Source organism: Schistocerca serialis, chromosome 9, assembly GCF_023864345.2.
Source record: "Schistocerca serialis cubense isolate TAMUIC-IGC-003099 chromosome 9, iqSchSeri2.2, whole genome shotgun sequence".
NCBI lineage: Eukaryota > Metazoa > Arthropoda > Insecta > Orthoptera > Acrididae > Schistocerca > Schistocerca serialis.
The window spans coordinates 286,043,712-286,061,844 of NC_064646.1; the positions used below are offsets into that span (position 1 = coordinate 286,043,712).

Below are 18,133 nucleotides of genomic sequence, written 5' to 3' on the forward strand. Positions count from 1 at the left end.
GACAGGGCAATGTCAAAATACCCAGACCAGTGAACGGGGTCGCAAGAGGTTCGCGAACTTACACCACTTATCGCCAGAACTGCCCGTTTCTGAGCCAAAAATGTCCTTTTAGAATGGGAAGAGTTACCCCAAAATATAACACCACACGACATAATCCAATGAAAATAACCAAAGTAGACTAATTTTCGTGTTGAACGACATGGTAACCTCGATTACGTTGGTTATAGAGGGAAACGCCCTTTATGTATTGTCTGTTGTCTTTTTTACAACGGAAAGAGACCGATGTGGCCGACATAATCTCTCTCCCCTTCTGACTGCTCATCTAATATTACTACAAACTTAGCACAGGAAGTTAGTGATACAGTGTTGACCTAAAGTAACAGTCAGGTTTCCCCTTAAGATCATAGTGATACACGGCCATAGGTATACAGTCAGAAAAATTTAATTTCCGTTGATAAAGTCTGATTCCACTCTTACATTCGAGTAATTAATACCAGCGTTGAAAGAGTAAAAGATGCTGACCTTTCAGAGTAGGCGGCTGGCGTCCTACAAAACATGGCTGGGTAAGGAAACTATCGCAACCGTGTAGCATTACCTCAGTACATCAATTGCTTTGCTTAACAATCACTCTTTTCTCGTACGAGTTGGTTGCTGGTACGAAAGCACTTGGTTTCAATAGCTCCTTCGTTATGATATGACGTCAGTCTCTTGCCATGACTTCTGTTTTGGATTTGTTTTCTTACATGTTCTACACTTCTTTTTGATAAAGACACAGGAGGTATGGAAACAATAATTATTATTATCTTCATTATTAAGTGCCTGCTTCACTGTCGTATTATTTTCTTGGCACGGTGCTGTGCTATATCATCTCAGTTACCTCCAACCTGACAATATACTAGTACAGCCTGAGTCAGGAGGAATTGTCAATATTCAAGGATATGACAGGAAGGACAATTCGAAGCAAATAAATCTAAAATGTAAACCTGAACACTTCTTCGTCTTTTTCCTACTGCAAGCACTTTGCTTTCCATGTTTTTGGAGGAGGCAATATGGATCTAAACAATAAAATATATGAAACTTCCTGGCAGATTAAAACTGTGTGCCCGACCGAGACTCGAACTCGGGACCTTTGCCTTTCGCGGGCAAGTGCTCTACTGTGCTGTGAGTACCGGGCGTGAGACGTGCTTCGGTAGCTCAGTTGGTAGAGCACTTGCCCTCGAAAGGCAAAGGTCCCGAGTTCGAGTCTCGGTCGGGCACACAGTTTTAATCTGCCAGGAAGTTTCATATCAGCGCACACTCCGCTGCAGAGTGAAAATCTCATTCTGGAATAAAATATATGTCAGCTAAACATGGGCTCTAAAATGGCTACTTCAAGAGCTGTGAACACTTTTTGGGTAGAAGAGATGTGTTTCACAGTAGAGAAGATGCACATGCGTTCATAGTTCTTCAAGTATACTCCCTAGGCCCATATTTACTGGACTTTTTTTCCTGTTATGATCCATACTACCATTTCTCAAAATGTGAAAAACAAACAGCTTGCATTAGAAGGGATTTGTTTCACAGTATCTAAGAGGAAGAAGTGCTCATAGCTGTTAACGTATGGATTTTAAAGGCCACGCTCACTAGACTATTTTCTTCGAGCAATCGTTCCTCTCATATCACTGAGAAGGGAAACTCCCAAACACCTCACCCTCACATTTAATAGTAAGAGGGCCCAGTGGACAGCCCGCCAAAAACTGGACTTAAATCAAGCATGAAAACAGGAAGAAGGTGTACTGAATTGTGAAATAAGAGCAAAATAGAAACAGTGAACGGTCCAAGCTGCAGAAATACAGCATCAAGCAAAGTCGAAGAGCGACTGCGTCGTAGTTAAATGGCCACTGTGTTGGAGTGTATTAGCGGCCGAGCTTCTGCTCAAAGCTTCCTCGCGTCATTTTTTTTCCACAAAATTACGGACTGTCTGTCCGGTCATTGATGTGTCGGTTCGCCGTATTGAAATTTATGTCTGTGTCGAGGTGTAACGTCCGATTGCAACAGGAACGGACCTATAATGAAAGTTGATTCTGCAAACCTGCTCTATTAGCAGCCGAAAGGAACTGACTTTCGGATAGGAACCGCAAACGTCTGATGAGAAGGCGACAAGTCAACTGAATCCTCCACTGGAAAACACGTCTTGTGTGTCATACCCGGCATAAGTGACACTATGGATGTCATATGATAGCAATGTCCTATCGACGCACATAACTTGTACGCCTGGTGAGTGAGCGAGGCGTGAGTCCTTGCTCGATTTCGGTCTTCGTATGAATGTGATCATCCCCAAAGAAATTATGAAAGCATAATAGTTTGTCACATAAGCTGCAACGAATGAACGTAACAATTTCACGATCACACAGTTTTCCCTGTGCTCAATCAAAACACATGTTTTCAATGTTTTTGAAGTTGCGTTCCCTTTTGGAAGTTTTGACTCTTGAATTCCTTTGGTGCAACTGCTCTCACTATTCATCACAATTACTTGCGACGATAATTCTTACAACGTGACTGACAATCTGTAACCAATGCATAGTACGACAATTTCCAAGACTGTAGAATTAGAACAAACATTTCAGTGATCGGACGGCCAGTTCATAACTTTGCGAAAGAAAGAAAAAAATTGGCACGAGTGAATTTTGAACACGGCTTGCTCGCTTTGGAGTCCAAAACCGGGACGACTTCACCTTAGGCTGTGGCCCCTCCAATTCGCTCGGTGTAGCACTTTTTCAGCTTGAACCATTCACTGTTTCTATGCTGATATTTTTCACAGTTCAGTACCCCTTCTTCCTGTTTTCATGCTTGATACGCGTTCAGTTTTTGACCCGCTATCCACTGGGCCATCTTACCAAGATCTAAATCTGAGGGGGGTGCGACGGAGTGTTCCCCTTGTGAGTACTGATAATTGCTCCTGGGACACTCAGTACAGTCGTTTCAGATTGGTGGGATATTTATGCCTGTTAGCGAGTAAGGAAGTTGGATGTAAGATAAAGCCAATAATTTGGTTGGATTTGAACTGGGGTTTTTCCATTTATTGATCTAAAAGACTAGCCACCCACAACGTCTTAACGGAAGACGTTTACCGGCTAGCACATTGCGCAGCCAATCAAGGGAAGCCAAATGCACAAACCCCCTATAAAACAAAAGTGCTCCCGTACCACTAAGAATACAATCACAGCCTCCAAATCTAGTATAGGAAACTTAAGTGCAATCGGGAAAAGAAGAAAATGTAAAGAGAAAAGCGAGTTACAGGTACAGAACTGCACTTCATTACGCCCACACCTATGTGTCGGTCACTTCTGCACACTACATGAGGCGAACAAAGACCCTGTATGGAGCTAGTTTTCCATGTCAGAATCCTCGGACACTTAGAACCAGATCATACACAGGGAACTTTCTTATCAGCATTGACGGTGCTGCTACTGCTGCAGCCACGAGCCCTACACACAGCTTCTTCAGGGCTGTGCCGACACTTCCGCAGCACACGAAATGTTTATCGTATGCCAGTGCAAAGCCGACTATGAGAAACCACTCCATTGCAGCACTGATATCTGATCTTAATTATGCGGGTATTGCTATATCCCTCAATGCCTAAAAGATAACGCCATTGGGCTTTCAAATGCTTAATAATTTTCAGTTTCGCCACAAATTGTTTATCGAAGGCACGAAGCCCAAGTCAGTATTCCCGACGTCTGTTAATATTATATCTTCTTCATTTAGATTTTTGACCATAAAGTTCTGCCTAAATTACATCAGTTTAACTTTTGAGCAGAGAGACTTAGCATATTAACCAAACAGCATTAAGTAGGGCATATTTCGAAGAAAGCCCGAAAGAAGTAGATTGATTCTCAGTCATATTTAGTCGAGTCAGATAGTATATAACCGTTGCAGAAAGTGGGATGGAAGATCTTTTTTAACTCGTTCATATGTTTGGAAAGATTGGAAAACCAAGTTTTGCCAACTAAATTTATATTGGCTATACATTCTATAGTCGAAACACTTTGCAACCCTTGGACTTCTGTCAGTCTTTTTTAAAAAAATCTTGATTTCTTGTACTCCTAGCGCTTTGACGTCTATTTGCTTTTTCATAAAAGCATAAAATTCTGTACAAAAGTGATAACTACAACTTTTTTCTGAGCAAAGTACCAATTGTCAAAAAAAAAAACCGTTTTTCAAACTTTATGCAAAATGGAAAAATACCAATTTTTGAGCACTTTTATTTCAGTTTCTGTTTACACAGTTGAAATATATTATTCATTATGTTATATACTAGAACTGAAGCCCTCAATTTGCCGTATTCAATTACTCCGTGTGCAGTCGTGTGATTCCTGGCCATCCATCTGTTATGATTCGTACATCAAACGTCGAAGTAAAGCTCAGGGGAATTTCAGCCCTGGCTCATACACGTTTATAGGCCAGCATCATTCACTCATTATGTTATATAAATTAAATAACCAGTGACAGTGACAATTATCACTTCTGGATGCGTTGTAAGTCTGACAGTGTACTTGAACCTCTGGGGCACTTGAGGTGGACATGTGGGTCAATGTCCATGTTTTGATGGGCCACGTTCCTTACTGTCACGAAAAATGCCTTGAGTAGTAGAAGCAAGGTAACCGGATCGAATGGGTCCAAGATCGACCTGTTCTTCCAACTGCGAATCAGCTTCTTCCAGATTGCTGATATCGACGTCTGTTCCCTTAATAAATTCTTTAAAATCTACACTTTCTTCATATAATAATTCTGAGACGTTTTCACAATTGAGTCCACTGCAGTTCTTGCAAATGGAAGAATGTTTCATGCCGACTTCACTGCAGGAGCACGCTCCGCCATAGCTCAAGTTAAATGAGCACGAATGATGTTAAGTACCATAGTGCTTAGAGCCATTCGAACCATTTTCTTAGAGCACGCAGCACCCATACACCCCGTTTTTCAACCTTCCCCATCGCATGAAAATGTCGCACAATTATGAAATGAGCGCAGTTCACCACATTTGCCAGTTCTCGAGTACAACGCGTTTAAGTGGTCTTCACCAAACCTTGAAGGTCTTCCTGAACTTGGAGAGTCACTAATGTCAAAACGATCTTCCTTACAACGAGAAAACCATTTCTAGCCATGCTCTGTCCAGTTGCATTATCCCCATAAACGGTGCAATTGTTTCTGACAGCCTCCGCTGTAGCTACCCATCTACTGAACTCAAACAGAAGAATATGTCGTAAATAATCCGATTTCTCCATATGGCACTTCATTTTCTAGCGTACACAGCTCCACTTACTATCTCAAAATAACGAAATGGCAATATATAAAATCAAATAGCCTCAGTGAACTACAGATAAAAAAATAACACTCGCTAAATAAGCCCATAGCAATCGGAATACCGATATGGGATATACGCACCAACACAACAGTATGCATAACCACGTAGCCTGACTGCTACGCACAATGTGACTGTGACATAACAATGCTAATCTAACACCGGAACAATAACAAAGCTTCTTTATTCATTGCAGAATCTGCACGGCAGCACATACCTTCATCTCACAAAGGCAGTCTTCTCCCCGAACCCAGATCTACCAGCGGGCACACAAATTCGTGTATGAACCGAACTAGATCTTGAACCATAATAGAATGACGGATTCTCTTTCAATTGAATAGAACCACGGGACCTGCAACCCAATTGCTATTGATCGAAAGCAAACTGACTCGCCAAAGTTGCAGAACAGCATCAGTAACCAAGTAAAGTGACTGCCACAGTGCTTGTATGGATTTATCGAAAACGATTGTATCAGACTCGAGTAACGTATAAGTAAAATTAATTTCACAATCCACTGTAAAAAATTTTGATGGTGTGACATTAAATCGCGGAGTGAACAAGCACCTTTCAATCTCAACCTATTTCTCAGCGAAGATTGCTAAGGAATCTGTATACAGTGGACATTTGAAGTAGTAAACATCGCAGATGGCTATTGACCACAGGGGCACACAACACTGCACCCGTTCAATGAGCCGAACAACACAGAATCTTGGCCGTAGCTCACTGTGTAGTGTGGTCCGACGAATCGTGTGTTTGCCGTTTTTCAAATGATATAATGCGTCTGGTGCAACGGCGGCTCAATGAGACCTTCAAGCCGGCCGCTGTGGCTGAGAGGTTCTAGGAGCTTCAGTCCGGAACCGCGCTGCTGCTACGGTCGCAGGTTCGAATCCTGCCTCGGGCATGGATGTGTGTTACGTCTGAAGATGGCCTTGTAAGCCGAAATAAATAACAATAAAAGTAATATTGTAGAACAAAAGCAAACTGGTGCTCTTCATGTATTATAATGTTGTTCTACCAAGAACCGACGGAAGATTCTGTTAACTGCTACGTTCTGTTTCTGTTTTCCATGATTAATGGGATCCTGAGGAGAAAAAGAAAATGAGACAAGGGAAACAAAGGGCTTGCGGACCGTTCTCCATACAATTAATTTTATTGATCTACGTGTGAGGAATCAACAGTTTGGTCCCATAAGACCTAACTACAAATTTCCAAATTGTGAGGAATGTTTCCTGAAAGTTTGATAATAGCTATTTGTTACACCTAGTGTACTTGTTGTTTAATTAACGTTCCTATCTCTGTCGAGATGTTGTCCCTAAGTTTTAAATTTTAACCCTTCGGTGGGCGCGGCTTTCAAACTCCCATGAGTGGGCCCGTGTGGCTTTTGCACCGCAATTAGTTTTACATTTTTAATCCAAGGAAAAATAATCATCCCATCAGTAATAAATAGGCAAAAAGCATCAATTTCTTTTTCCGTAATTTCAGCACTTGCTTATGGACCTGGCAAAACTTTTAGGATGTTCTTGGCTTTGGTTTTAGGAGAAGAAGGAAGCGGTTCACTTATGCAAATAGTTTCTTTATCTTTTCCTACGTAAAATCGGTAATCTTCTGTTTGTTGTCTCCCCTCTTCAACCAGGCGGTCATCTGTTTCCTCTGTTGATTGTTCGGAGTCACTGCTGTGGTTTTCTTCTTCAATAACTTCCTCTTCCGACTCAGATTCACATGAATCTGACAATTCTTGTAATTCTTCTTCTGAAAATTCCCGCAGTAATTTCTCATAGTCTTCAGGGCGTACAATTAGACGATGCTTGTCAAATGCCATCTTTTTCTCCATTTCCACGCTTTTATGAGACTAATGAAACACATGTTCTTGTAAAAGTAATATATTGTATCAAATCAATATTCAAGACTGCAAAAAGTAATGAAAATTTCATATGGGAACTTCGATGCGATTCGAATATTCATTATACACTAATATAAAAGAAAGATTGCCTTGAGGCGAAAGAAAAACACAAGTATAGAAAATATTTACATCATCACAAGACGCGCAGCGGTAAACACACCTGGCCGGCCGAAGTGGCCGTGCGGTTAAAGGCGCTGCAGTCTGGAACCGCAAGACCGCTACGGTCGCAGGTTCGAATCCTGCCTTGGGCATGGATGTTTGTGATGTCCTTAGGTTAGTTAGGTTTAACTAGTTCTAAGTTCTAGGGGACTAATGACCTCAGCAGTTGAGTCCCATAGTGCTCAGAGCCATTTGAACCATTTTTTGGTAAACACACCAGAAACGCAACACTCACAGTTCAACCAACAATAGCGACCAAACTGCTGAAAGCATGAATAGCGCAAATGTAGTAAGTGGTGATATTCGTTGAGAACAACAAATACGTATCTGGACGTGGAAGCAACTGTAATCCTATCTGTGACACTAACAGAAAACTAAATCTTGCGGCCTATCTGCCGCTGGTGCGCCCACCGAAGGGTTAAACACTTCTTCGTAATTTTGCACTAAAGGTGTAATTGTTTCAATATTTATTGTATCTATCACTCAATGACTGCGACACTCGTAAATGTCGACGTTTGATTCTTATCCTTTCACGTAGCTGAGTTTTCTCGTAACGTTAGCCGCACGAGCCGCGCCAGCGCAAGCGCCGAAAGCGTAGTCCTCTCGACAATCATGTCAATAGTTCCCATTGGATGGCCCGTATTGTGTGGCCTAGTGCACGTACCCCGTTGTAAACGCTGCAGAGACAACGACACTGCGGAACGTGGCGTCGTTTCGGCGGGTGTGGCACGGAAGCTGCACTTCAGCATTTTAAAATTGTGTCAGTGCGGAAAACATGGAACTCTTACAACAAGAACATCGTCTGGAGGCCGAAGGTTTCTGATGAGGTGAGCCACTATTCCGGACAATCACGTGGCAGATGGAAGAATGCCTTTAACGACCAGAATTTCTGAGTTGCGATACTGCAGCCACATTTTCGATTCTGGTGGATAGAACTAGTTTAGTTTGCTCTTCTGAGATGAAAAAGATTTGCTATGATGGATGAATGTCTCTTAGGTAGAAGAAATCCACCATATGGTTTCCCCATCGATGTATTCGAGTCTTAATGCTTTCATTTTGTTTGTGACGCTTTGGGAAGGTGCTTCCCGTTCAGTTCACCACGCCCATCCCCTCCGCCAAAAGCCATGGTGTTTCCAAATATCTTCAGATCACTTTGCCTGGGATGAAATCGACTGTCAATAAAGATCTTGATGCCCCTTTGCGAAGGGTATGCCGTTTCAGTACCAACTCTATATGGTGAAGGTAAGCATGCCCTTTGTTAATTTCCTTGTTTTAGCGTCCTGTTACTTTTTTTTGCCACTCCAAAACAGCCTTCTTCAAAATATTCCTATCGACTCCGTCATAGATACACGATAAACTGAGGTAGCTTCAGTGGATGCTCAACTGCAGCTGTCTCTGCGAGCCGGCCAAAGATGTTCGTTCTTATTTCTTGCGCAATTAAAACATGCTGCTCAAGAGGAAGAAGGAGAAAAAGGAACTCATTCGCCTACCACACACGGGATATTGCTTCAATTCGAACACAGCAAGCGCCACATTTGTCAAATATAGTAAAAAAATAATAATACAAACCGCACTTCATAACAAAAATCATTTCCCGAAACACGTTTTGCACAGGATATCTTTAAGAAATAGCAATTGTGACTCCCGAAAACAAATATTTTGGTAAAAAACGAAATCATTAATATTCATTCTTGTTTTGTTTATGAGAGAGCTTGTTGGCACTTATGCTGGCAACGACGAATTAACTGTGAACTTGAAACATTTATTATGTGACAATGCCTTCCTTAGCATAAATACTTTATGCACGTGAGAATGACTCGTAATTGAGTCGAAACCGGCAGTGCGAGTTAGACAACAACATAATTCATAACTGGAGCGTTTGATTTCAGTAAATATTCCGTTTTCCCTACTAATACATTTGTTAATCAGTGTTAGTATCTACCATTAATTCACGACATTTGCATTATTAGACATTACCTATTGTAATATATCTCTTTGTCAGGGTCAAATCTGAGATGTCTCACTCTACAACAGCGCGGAATCCACACACTCCATTTTTCGCATTTAGTTATTTACGTAACGTATACCTGATTTCGCATCGCAAATGTAGTCAAGTATCTTCTAAAATTGATGCCTAGTAAGTCAGAACAGTAATCTGTCCTGTCGTTGAAAGAGTATTTAAGACACTACGCTGTCCAGTAAGCATCAGAATCTAGTCTGCCTATGTAATCTGGCGTAGTTTATGCGATGTGCTGTAATTAGGTCAAATAGTTATATAAAGGCGATTTTAAGCTGAGAAAAACAAATTTATAATAGGTAGATATCAAAACTTACGTTTACCTATACACTCCAATGAGGAATAAACTAAATAAATTCTTTCATCGATAAAATAAAGCGTACGATTAGCAAACCTTGCAGCATACGGCTATTGGGACCGCAACCATTGCACGAAACAGTTTTTTGTGCAAAGTCTGGAACTGGAAAGTCCGTGTAAACGTACAGAGAATCCACTTATTCAGCTAAAGTGAAATGGGTTGTAGCCACGCGAAGGCTACTGCGGCAAACAACTCCAAGTGGTGAAAGGAGTTCAACATTACACAGCAAGATGTATGTACGAAAAAGTGCGCAAGATATGGCGCACAATAGCTGCTCCACTTACATTCTTCGCTACTCGGAAAGCTATTTTTCTATTATTCCCATCATCACGATGCAGAGGAAGCCGAGCTCTACCAAGATCTCATAAGAACGGGCAGTTCATTCCTACGTATTCACTGTTTACCTTATTACGTCAAGCCCCATGACGATGACCGAATGACGTTGTCCGTTCGGTTGTACGTAATTGAACTGGTCAATGACACAAGTTCCACTTATTTTTATGGTTATCACACATTTTATAGCAATTATTTCGTGAGGCTCTAGAAATTTTCACAAAGGCCTAACATAATAGAAAAGTTCAGTTACCTTCTACTTTATGTGTTCGGAATTGAATGGTATTATATAATCAACAAAAATTACTCATCATCTTCCTTTCACAGATTAGGCTGTTGCCTGTTCCGAACTCACAAACAAAATCATACCCTTCTTTTTCTAAGTCTTCCAGTATCTCTTTTCCCATTTGCCTTGTAGTTAAAGATCTTCTGAGGAATTCTGTGACCTGGCACTTTCATGAGGTATTGTTTCCTGTCTTCACGATATTTTTCAATTTTTTCATTTATGCTAAAAATATTTAATCCTGTTCTAATATCTTCGTTTCTAATCGTATCTCTTCTTGTGCATCCCTTTGTCTTTCTTAGGAACCCCAACTTTACTGTTTTAATTTTATTTTCTAGTTTTATATGGTAACCCAGATTTCGCTTCCCTAGGATAAGACCGTACTCGCCATTACTCTATATAATTTCATTATGGTTTCTTTTTGTACTTTATGAAATGTCGCAAAACAAATAATGCGCATAGCACATCAAAAGTCGTGGGACTCATTAATAAGCGTCTTGGAACACGACGTACACGGCAGACAGTAATATTCGTACGACGTCATGAAAGCCCTCAACAAGGAAGAAAAAAGACACCACAAAAATTACTACCGGGCTAAATATTTAATGTTCGCCTGCACTATGAATTATTTTAAAATGTCGTAATACCTCTGAAAACAGATATCGGCAGATATTTGAATTAATATCGTTAGTAGTTACGTAGCATCCAGCACGTATTCATCGTAGTAATACTAGAATACGTTTGCGAATTTTGGAATGAGTACAATAGGTACACCTCGATTTACGATCTTGATTTACACGAAAATACTCTGCGTAGATAACAAGCAACAACGAAAATTCGTATTTAACTGAACTGCATGTCATTATCTTCACACCAGTACGTATTTTGCTGACAATCTTTGCCAGCAACGGAATAGTTTGTGCAACTTCATATCGCTGGAGACGTAGTGAGATACGGATGACTTATCAACGATGGCTAATTAATCAGCAAGTCAAACATGAGGTCGGAATATGGGAAAAGGTTTCACAGTTGCGTGCTACTAAGGCGACAGACAGTCCGGTAAATTTCCGCCGTGAAAAATAGCGCCTACAGCGTTAAGTAAATTCTCATATTTGCGTCACATGTAGCGAACTGTTACAGTCAAAAGTTAGCCACAATAAAATGTATAAGTAATGATCGATTTACTTTTGCTTTGTAACTGTATAACTCAAGTTAGATTAATACTAGTACGACTTGCGGTGATGTTAGTTGCACAGGAATATTCTTAACGCATATATACCGAAACAGAGGCATAGGATGCCATGCTACACGTAATACATGGGCGTGCTGAAAAGTAATTTCTCAGAATATTTGTGTGACAACTCTTAAAGCTTCTTAAGTAATAACATTCTGCATCTTTATTTTTCATATCTACATACATTTATGTCTCAACATCCTATAACTTTGGAGGTTAACAGATTTCTTCCAACGAAAGACGAGTTTCTTGTCTCCGTCACTGTAGAATGTTTGATTTTGTTGACAGGGCAACAACCTCACCTCTACTTGCACCGTTTCGTAACCATGAAAGTGAAGTCGTCGGAGGTGTCCTTTAAGTATTGGGAAATACACACATCAAAAAAAGTTTTGAATCACCCCGGTTCCGAGAACTCCTGAAGATAGACGTTGACTGTAGATATTGTATCACAGACACAGTCCCTTTTACCATAGATGTTACTAAACCCGCACAAAGATGTAAACAACAATACATGAGCAGCACCTATTAGACGGAAGAGGTCCGACTGCCGGTCAGTTTAAGTCATTCCACCAGGAAGGAGGTACACAGCTCGTGCTGCCTGTAGTTCAACCATGGGTTGCAACCACGCGAAGGTTAATGCAGCAAACTCTAAGTAGTGAAAGGAGTTCACTATTACATAGCAAGAAGTATGTAGGACGGTCAGTACCACGGTTCGATCGCGTCTGCATTGTTACTTTGTGCTAGGAAGGGCCCTCAACAAGGGAAGTGGTCAGGCGTCTCGGAGTGAACCAAACCGATGTTGTTCGAACATGGAGGAGATGAAGAGAGACAGGAACTGTCGATGACATGCCTCGCTCAGGCCGCCCAAGGGCTACTACTGCAGTGGATGACCACTACCTCCGAATTATGGCTCGGAAGAACCCTGATAGCAACGCCACCATGTTGAATAATGCTTTACGTGCAGCCACAGGACGTCGTGTTACAACTCAAAGTATGCGCAATAGACGGCATGATGCGCACTTCACTCCCGACGTCCATGGCGAGGTCCATCTTTGCAACCACGACACCATGCAGCGCGGTGCAGTTGAGCCCAACAACATGCCGAATGGACCGCTCAGGATTAGCATCACGTTCTGTTCACCGACGAATGTCACATATGCCTTCAATCAGACAATCGTCGGAGACGTGTTTGGAAGCAACCCGGTCAGGCTGAACGCCTTTGGCTCACTGTACAGCGAGTGCAGCAAGGTGGAGGTTCCCTGCTGTTTTGGGGTGGCGTTATGTGGGGCCGACGTACGCCGCTGGTGGTCATGGAAGGCACCTTATCGCCTGTACGATACGTGACTGCCATCCACAAGACCGATAGTGCAACCACATTGGCAGCATATTGTGGAGGCATTCGTCTTCATGGACGACAATTCTCGCCCCCATCGTGCACATGTTGTGAATGAATGACTTCCTTCAGGATAACGACATCGCTCGAGTGGCCAGCATGTTCTCCAGACATGAACCCTTTCGCACATGCCTGGGATAAACTGAAACGGGCTGTTTATGGACCAGTGCCGAATCGTCATTGAGGAGTGGGACAATGTGGACCAACAGTGCCTAGATGAACTTGTGGATAGTATGCCACGACGAACACAGGCATGTGTCAGTGCAAGAGGACGTGCTACTGGGTATTAGAGGTACCGCCGTGTACAGCGATCTCGACCACCACCTGTGAAGGTCTCGCTGTATGGTGGTACAACATATGTGGTTTTCATGAGCAATAAAAAGGGTGAAAATTATTTTTGTTGGTCTCTATTCCAGTTTTCTGTAAAGGTTTCGGAACTCTCGGAACCGAGGCGATGCAAAACTTTTTGATGTGTGTAGATGAAAATAGTCACTGACATGCTGAAGGAGAGGGTACCCCATGTGTGGACGAACTCTTCGAATTGGTACTTTCAGTTTTCTGAGGATCTCTCTCTCGTAGTTACGTTACGCACCACCATGTTACACGCTAAGTTTCAGAGCTTCTGGCGGCAGAGGGTTGCAACTTGTGTCAGCGAAAGAGGAAAGCCAACCGAGTGATACGCATGACAAATAATGCTTCAACAGACATTGAGGAAGGAATAAAAAATTCTGAGCCATTTCTTTCCATCACGCCCTCGCGATACTATCTTATACTCCATCACAGTTTCAAAGCCGACGTCGCCACAAAGGAGCTGAGCAGTCGTTACATTTCAAATTGTATTTCAACACTGGACCGACCAAGATGGCGCTGTGGTCTGAACACTGGACTCGCATTCGAGATGGCGCATTCGGTCCAAATCCATACCCGAGCAGTTATATTTATGTTGTCCATGGTTTCCCTAAATCAGACATGGCAAATGCCGGGTTGATTCTTCTGCATACGACTCGACTAATTTTTTTCTCCATCTTTGTCCATTCAAAACACGATTTTCGTGTACAGTGACCTCGTACTCTCGTACTCCATGGCACGTTAAACACTACTTAGCCTTTCTTCCAGCATACGCTCCGCGAGAGATGCTTCTTAAAAATTACTGGGAGGCTACTTATAGTTTAGCTCGCGTGCGACAATTTACCGAAAAGTAACAGACGACCTGTAATTTAATGAATCATACCTTTACAACCTGTCTTTAAATATAGTAATGTTACGTACAACTCAGAACACGCTTCCGTCTGTGCTGATAATCAGTTTGCATGCAAGCCAGAGCCCTGCCGACGTGATCAAGCGTCGCTTTCAGAATTGCCAAAGCTACAGCCCCGTTTTCATATAAAACTGCCTTTCTGCAATTTTTATACGAAAATTTAGCATATTGTATAATCTTGTAAGCTGAATTACCCTCCTCAGCCCTGATGCTAAATTTTATGAATGAAAAGTTTATATTGGTGATTAATGAATTGTTCGTGGCCAAATAGGACTAATATATCTTCTTTTTTTTTTTTAATTGGAGTGGTTCATCAGAAATTTAGAACATGTTCAAGCTGAGTACTATGTTTGTTGAAAAATGATTAAAATATGTAAAAATTCAAAAAGCTGTAGGTCATCACTGAATGTGGATACAGTGCTATATCGTAAACAATACGTCCTGCAGGACATATGGCCGTCATGAAATAAATCATCACTTATTCTATTAGGATATTACAGCACATTCTAAACACGTTACTAAAACCAAACTGATATTAACTTTATTTCTTGATAAAATACTAATACTGCGACAAACATCATATTTCAAGTAGATGTTGCCACCTACTGTGAACATGCAGAAACGAAAACACGCGATACACAGAGGTCACATGATGTAAAGAATATGTTACAATCGGGCGCAGTGAGCCTATTTCTTTCAAAAAATGGTTCAAATGGCTCTGAGCACTATGGGACTCAACTGCTGAGGTCATTAGTCCCCTAGAACTTAGAACTAGTTAAACCTAACTAACCTAAGGACATCACAAACATCCATGCCCGAGGCAGGATTCGAACCTGCGACCGTAGCGGTCTTGCGGTTCCAGACTGCAGCGCCTTTAACCGCACGGCCACTTCGGCCGGCCTATTTCTTTCCCTCAGCCATAGAAGAAAAGTCGGTTGTAGCATGTATGCTACACACGAACTGAGGATATTAATAAAAAGAAAGAAACATTATTGAAAAATATTGCCTAAATGAACTAAACTGATGAAAAGTTTGCACACAACAAATTAAATGTATTATTGTAGTAAGCAAATAAACTAAACAGACACTTTAAATAAATTGAAAGTAACAGGAATTCCATGCGAGATCAACCAATAAAAAAATAAATTTGAACCTTTGTCAGGTTGCAAAACCTTAGAATGGCCGTATCTCAAACAATATTTGACGTACAGACCTGAAATCTAGACATATTTAGTTTATTGTAGGCTTTAAAAATATGTGCTGCTTCATCAAATTCGTTACAATGCCAAGTTTCTCCAAACCGAAACTCTTTCAAAATATGAAAATCTCAAAATCGTATTTTTTTATATTTTGAAAGATATTTATGTTAGCTGAACACTATTTGTTAATGTGTGTGCCGAATTTCATGTGGTATTCCAAGTGAAGCCCACGGAAATAAATTTTATTTTATTCCTATTCATGATGCTGAATGTATCTCAACTGCATTTGATTTGTAAGCTGATTAATTACTGTTAAAATGAAATTATTGAGCACTAATTAAACACAGTCCTCCGTATCATGTAAAAATTGTAGTAAACTATGCTATATAAAAATTATCATGAATAATGTGACGGATAGTGTGCATTTTCCATATTATGTAACTTTAATTTACAGTAGTTGTAGCTTATATTTATAGAACAACAGTATGTGTGTGTGTGTGTGTGTGTGTGTGTGTGTGTGTGTGTATGTGTGTGTGTGTGTGTGTGTGTGTCTGTGTGTGTTTGTGTGTACATTCACTTCCATTGACAGTAATTCACTTTAATAGCGACCAGTTGGTGAGATAAAATTAGCAAAGCACTTGTCAGGAAAAGAGAACCAGTTTGCTCTGTGCATGTGTAATCTTTTAAGCACATGTGGTCAGGGGATGAAGTGGCAGAAAACTGCTGTCGTCAACAGACAGCATTAGTGACATTGCGTGTCGTGTTCATAAAGCACGATTGTGGCAGAGCCGCATGGAAAGCAATTTTTCATCGTATGACACAAAGCAAAAATCTGTGTGTACGAGGAAATGGGACTCTCCGATCGTCAAATCGATAAGAAGTTGAACTGTTCAAGTATTATGACAGATAAGTTCGTTAGATTGGGTGCACGATATGGACAAAGCGGAAAATATGGGTAAAGTGTATTAGGCATGGAAATGGCTACTTTTGCGCTAAACAAGGGCTACAAACCATTACTATTCTCACCGTGTTGTTGATTTACGGTTACTAGTAACTGCCACAGATTTTGTCACATGACAAACACCTTGCATTCAAGAAACGACTGTAGAGACCTACTCTAACACTCGAACATAAACAGGCAAGATTGTTGTTTGCTGAAAAACAGGTGTCAGGGGTGTAGTTGGATGAAGTGATCTTCAGTGACGAGAAAAAGTTTAGCTTGGACGCGTTGATGGGTTTCAGTATTATTGATGTGAGAACCGATCAGCAGGTAAGAATGAGTAGAAATTTTGTGGCGGAAGTGTTGCGATTTGGGCAGCCTTTTGCACTAAACGTAAATCACTCATTGTTTGACTGAACACTAGAATGAATTCTAACGTGTATACTGTGATTCTACAAACAAAACTTACAGGGACAAAAGACCAATGTTTCAACAAGATAATGCAAATATGCATGTTTCTGCTACAACCGAAAACTGGTTTGAAGATAAAGACATCGATGCCTAGCTCTGGCCTGCATGTAGTCCGGATTCCAAATCCGTAGAGAACCTTTGGGGAGTATTTGCAAGTCGTGTTTATCGCAATAGAAGGCAATTGAGGCCGTATGTGAGCTGAAAAGAGCCATACAACAAGAATATGCGACAGTTTCACTAGAAGAAACAACAAATTCTAACAAAATCAACGTTAAGGGGATTTTTGAGGTAAATATGAAGAATGGACGTTGGACAAATTACTAAAAGTGAAATAACACAGGCCGGCGCTACAGTTTGGAACCGCGCGACCGCTATGGTCGCAGGTTCGAATCCTGCCTCGGGCATGGATGTGTGTGATGTCCTTAAGTTAGTTAGGTTTAAGTAGTTCTAAGTCTAGGGGACTGATGACTTCAGATGTTAAGTCCCATAGTTCTTACAGCCATTTGAGCCATGAGACCAAAGAGCTGTTCTGTGAATGATACATTTTTGACCAAGATATGAAACATTGCTGTGAGCTCATCTACACATGAGTATCTTTAGTGTGTTTGATACAGTTGCATTACGCTGTTGGTTTCCAATATGGAGAGATACACATCTGCCGAGATGGTAGATACCTCTCTCGTGTGTTCTGTTGGACATTTACGTGGGACAGGTATGGCAGTATTTTTAACAGTACTTAATATAGAAACAAAAAAGATGAAACTGATTTTGAAATAGCCATTATCATCAGTCACACACACACACACACACACACACACACCACGTAGTTTACAAAGTTCCCTTGTCATCACGTGGGGACCGTTATCTGAAGAAAAATTTACAGTATCACATAAAATAAAACTAAACGTGCATTTTATGTATTACTGAAGTAAGTGGAAGAATAAGAAAATATTGTTGCCCATGTTTCAGAAGAAAATAAAGGAAGACAGATTTGTTGATAGATCATCAAGGCCTGTAGGTTTAGATATATCTATGTTTATTTTCTGGCATTTAGTCGAGCCGCCATCATTAGATACTCAAATCCACGTCTCTCGTAGATATGCTTCCCTCAGTTGATGCACTTTCATCCTTGGTTGGAGACCTGTGCTTTCCTTTGATGTCCGAGATGATATTGAAGTTAGAGTAATATATTCCTCAGTTGTGAATGTTTGCTTGTTCAAATATTTTGTAATCAATAAGAATTGTAC

The 18,133-nt window shown here is 41.0% G+C and overlaps 1 long non-coding RNA gene and 1 other non-coding gene across 2 annotated transcripts in view; one reads left to right on the top strand and one right to left on the bottom strand.

Annotated features, from left to right (window-relative positions):
• LOC126419239 (uncharacterized) overlaps positions 1–18,133 on the bottom strand; it is a 549,653-nt gene that overhangs the window by 305,095 nt on the left and 226,425 nt on the right. The window lies entirely within an intron of this gene.
• Trnas-cga (transfer RNA serine (anticodon CGA)) lies at positions 1,183–1,257 on the top strand. Its single transcript has one exon. It is a non-coding gene; the product is annotated as a tRNA-Ser (tRNA).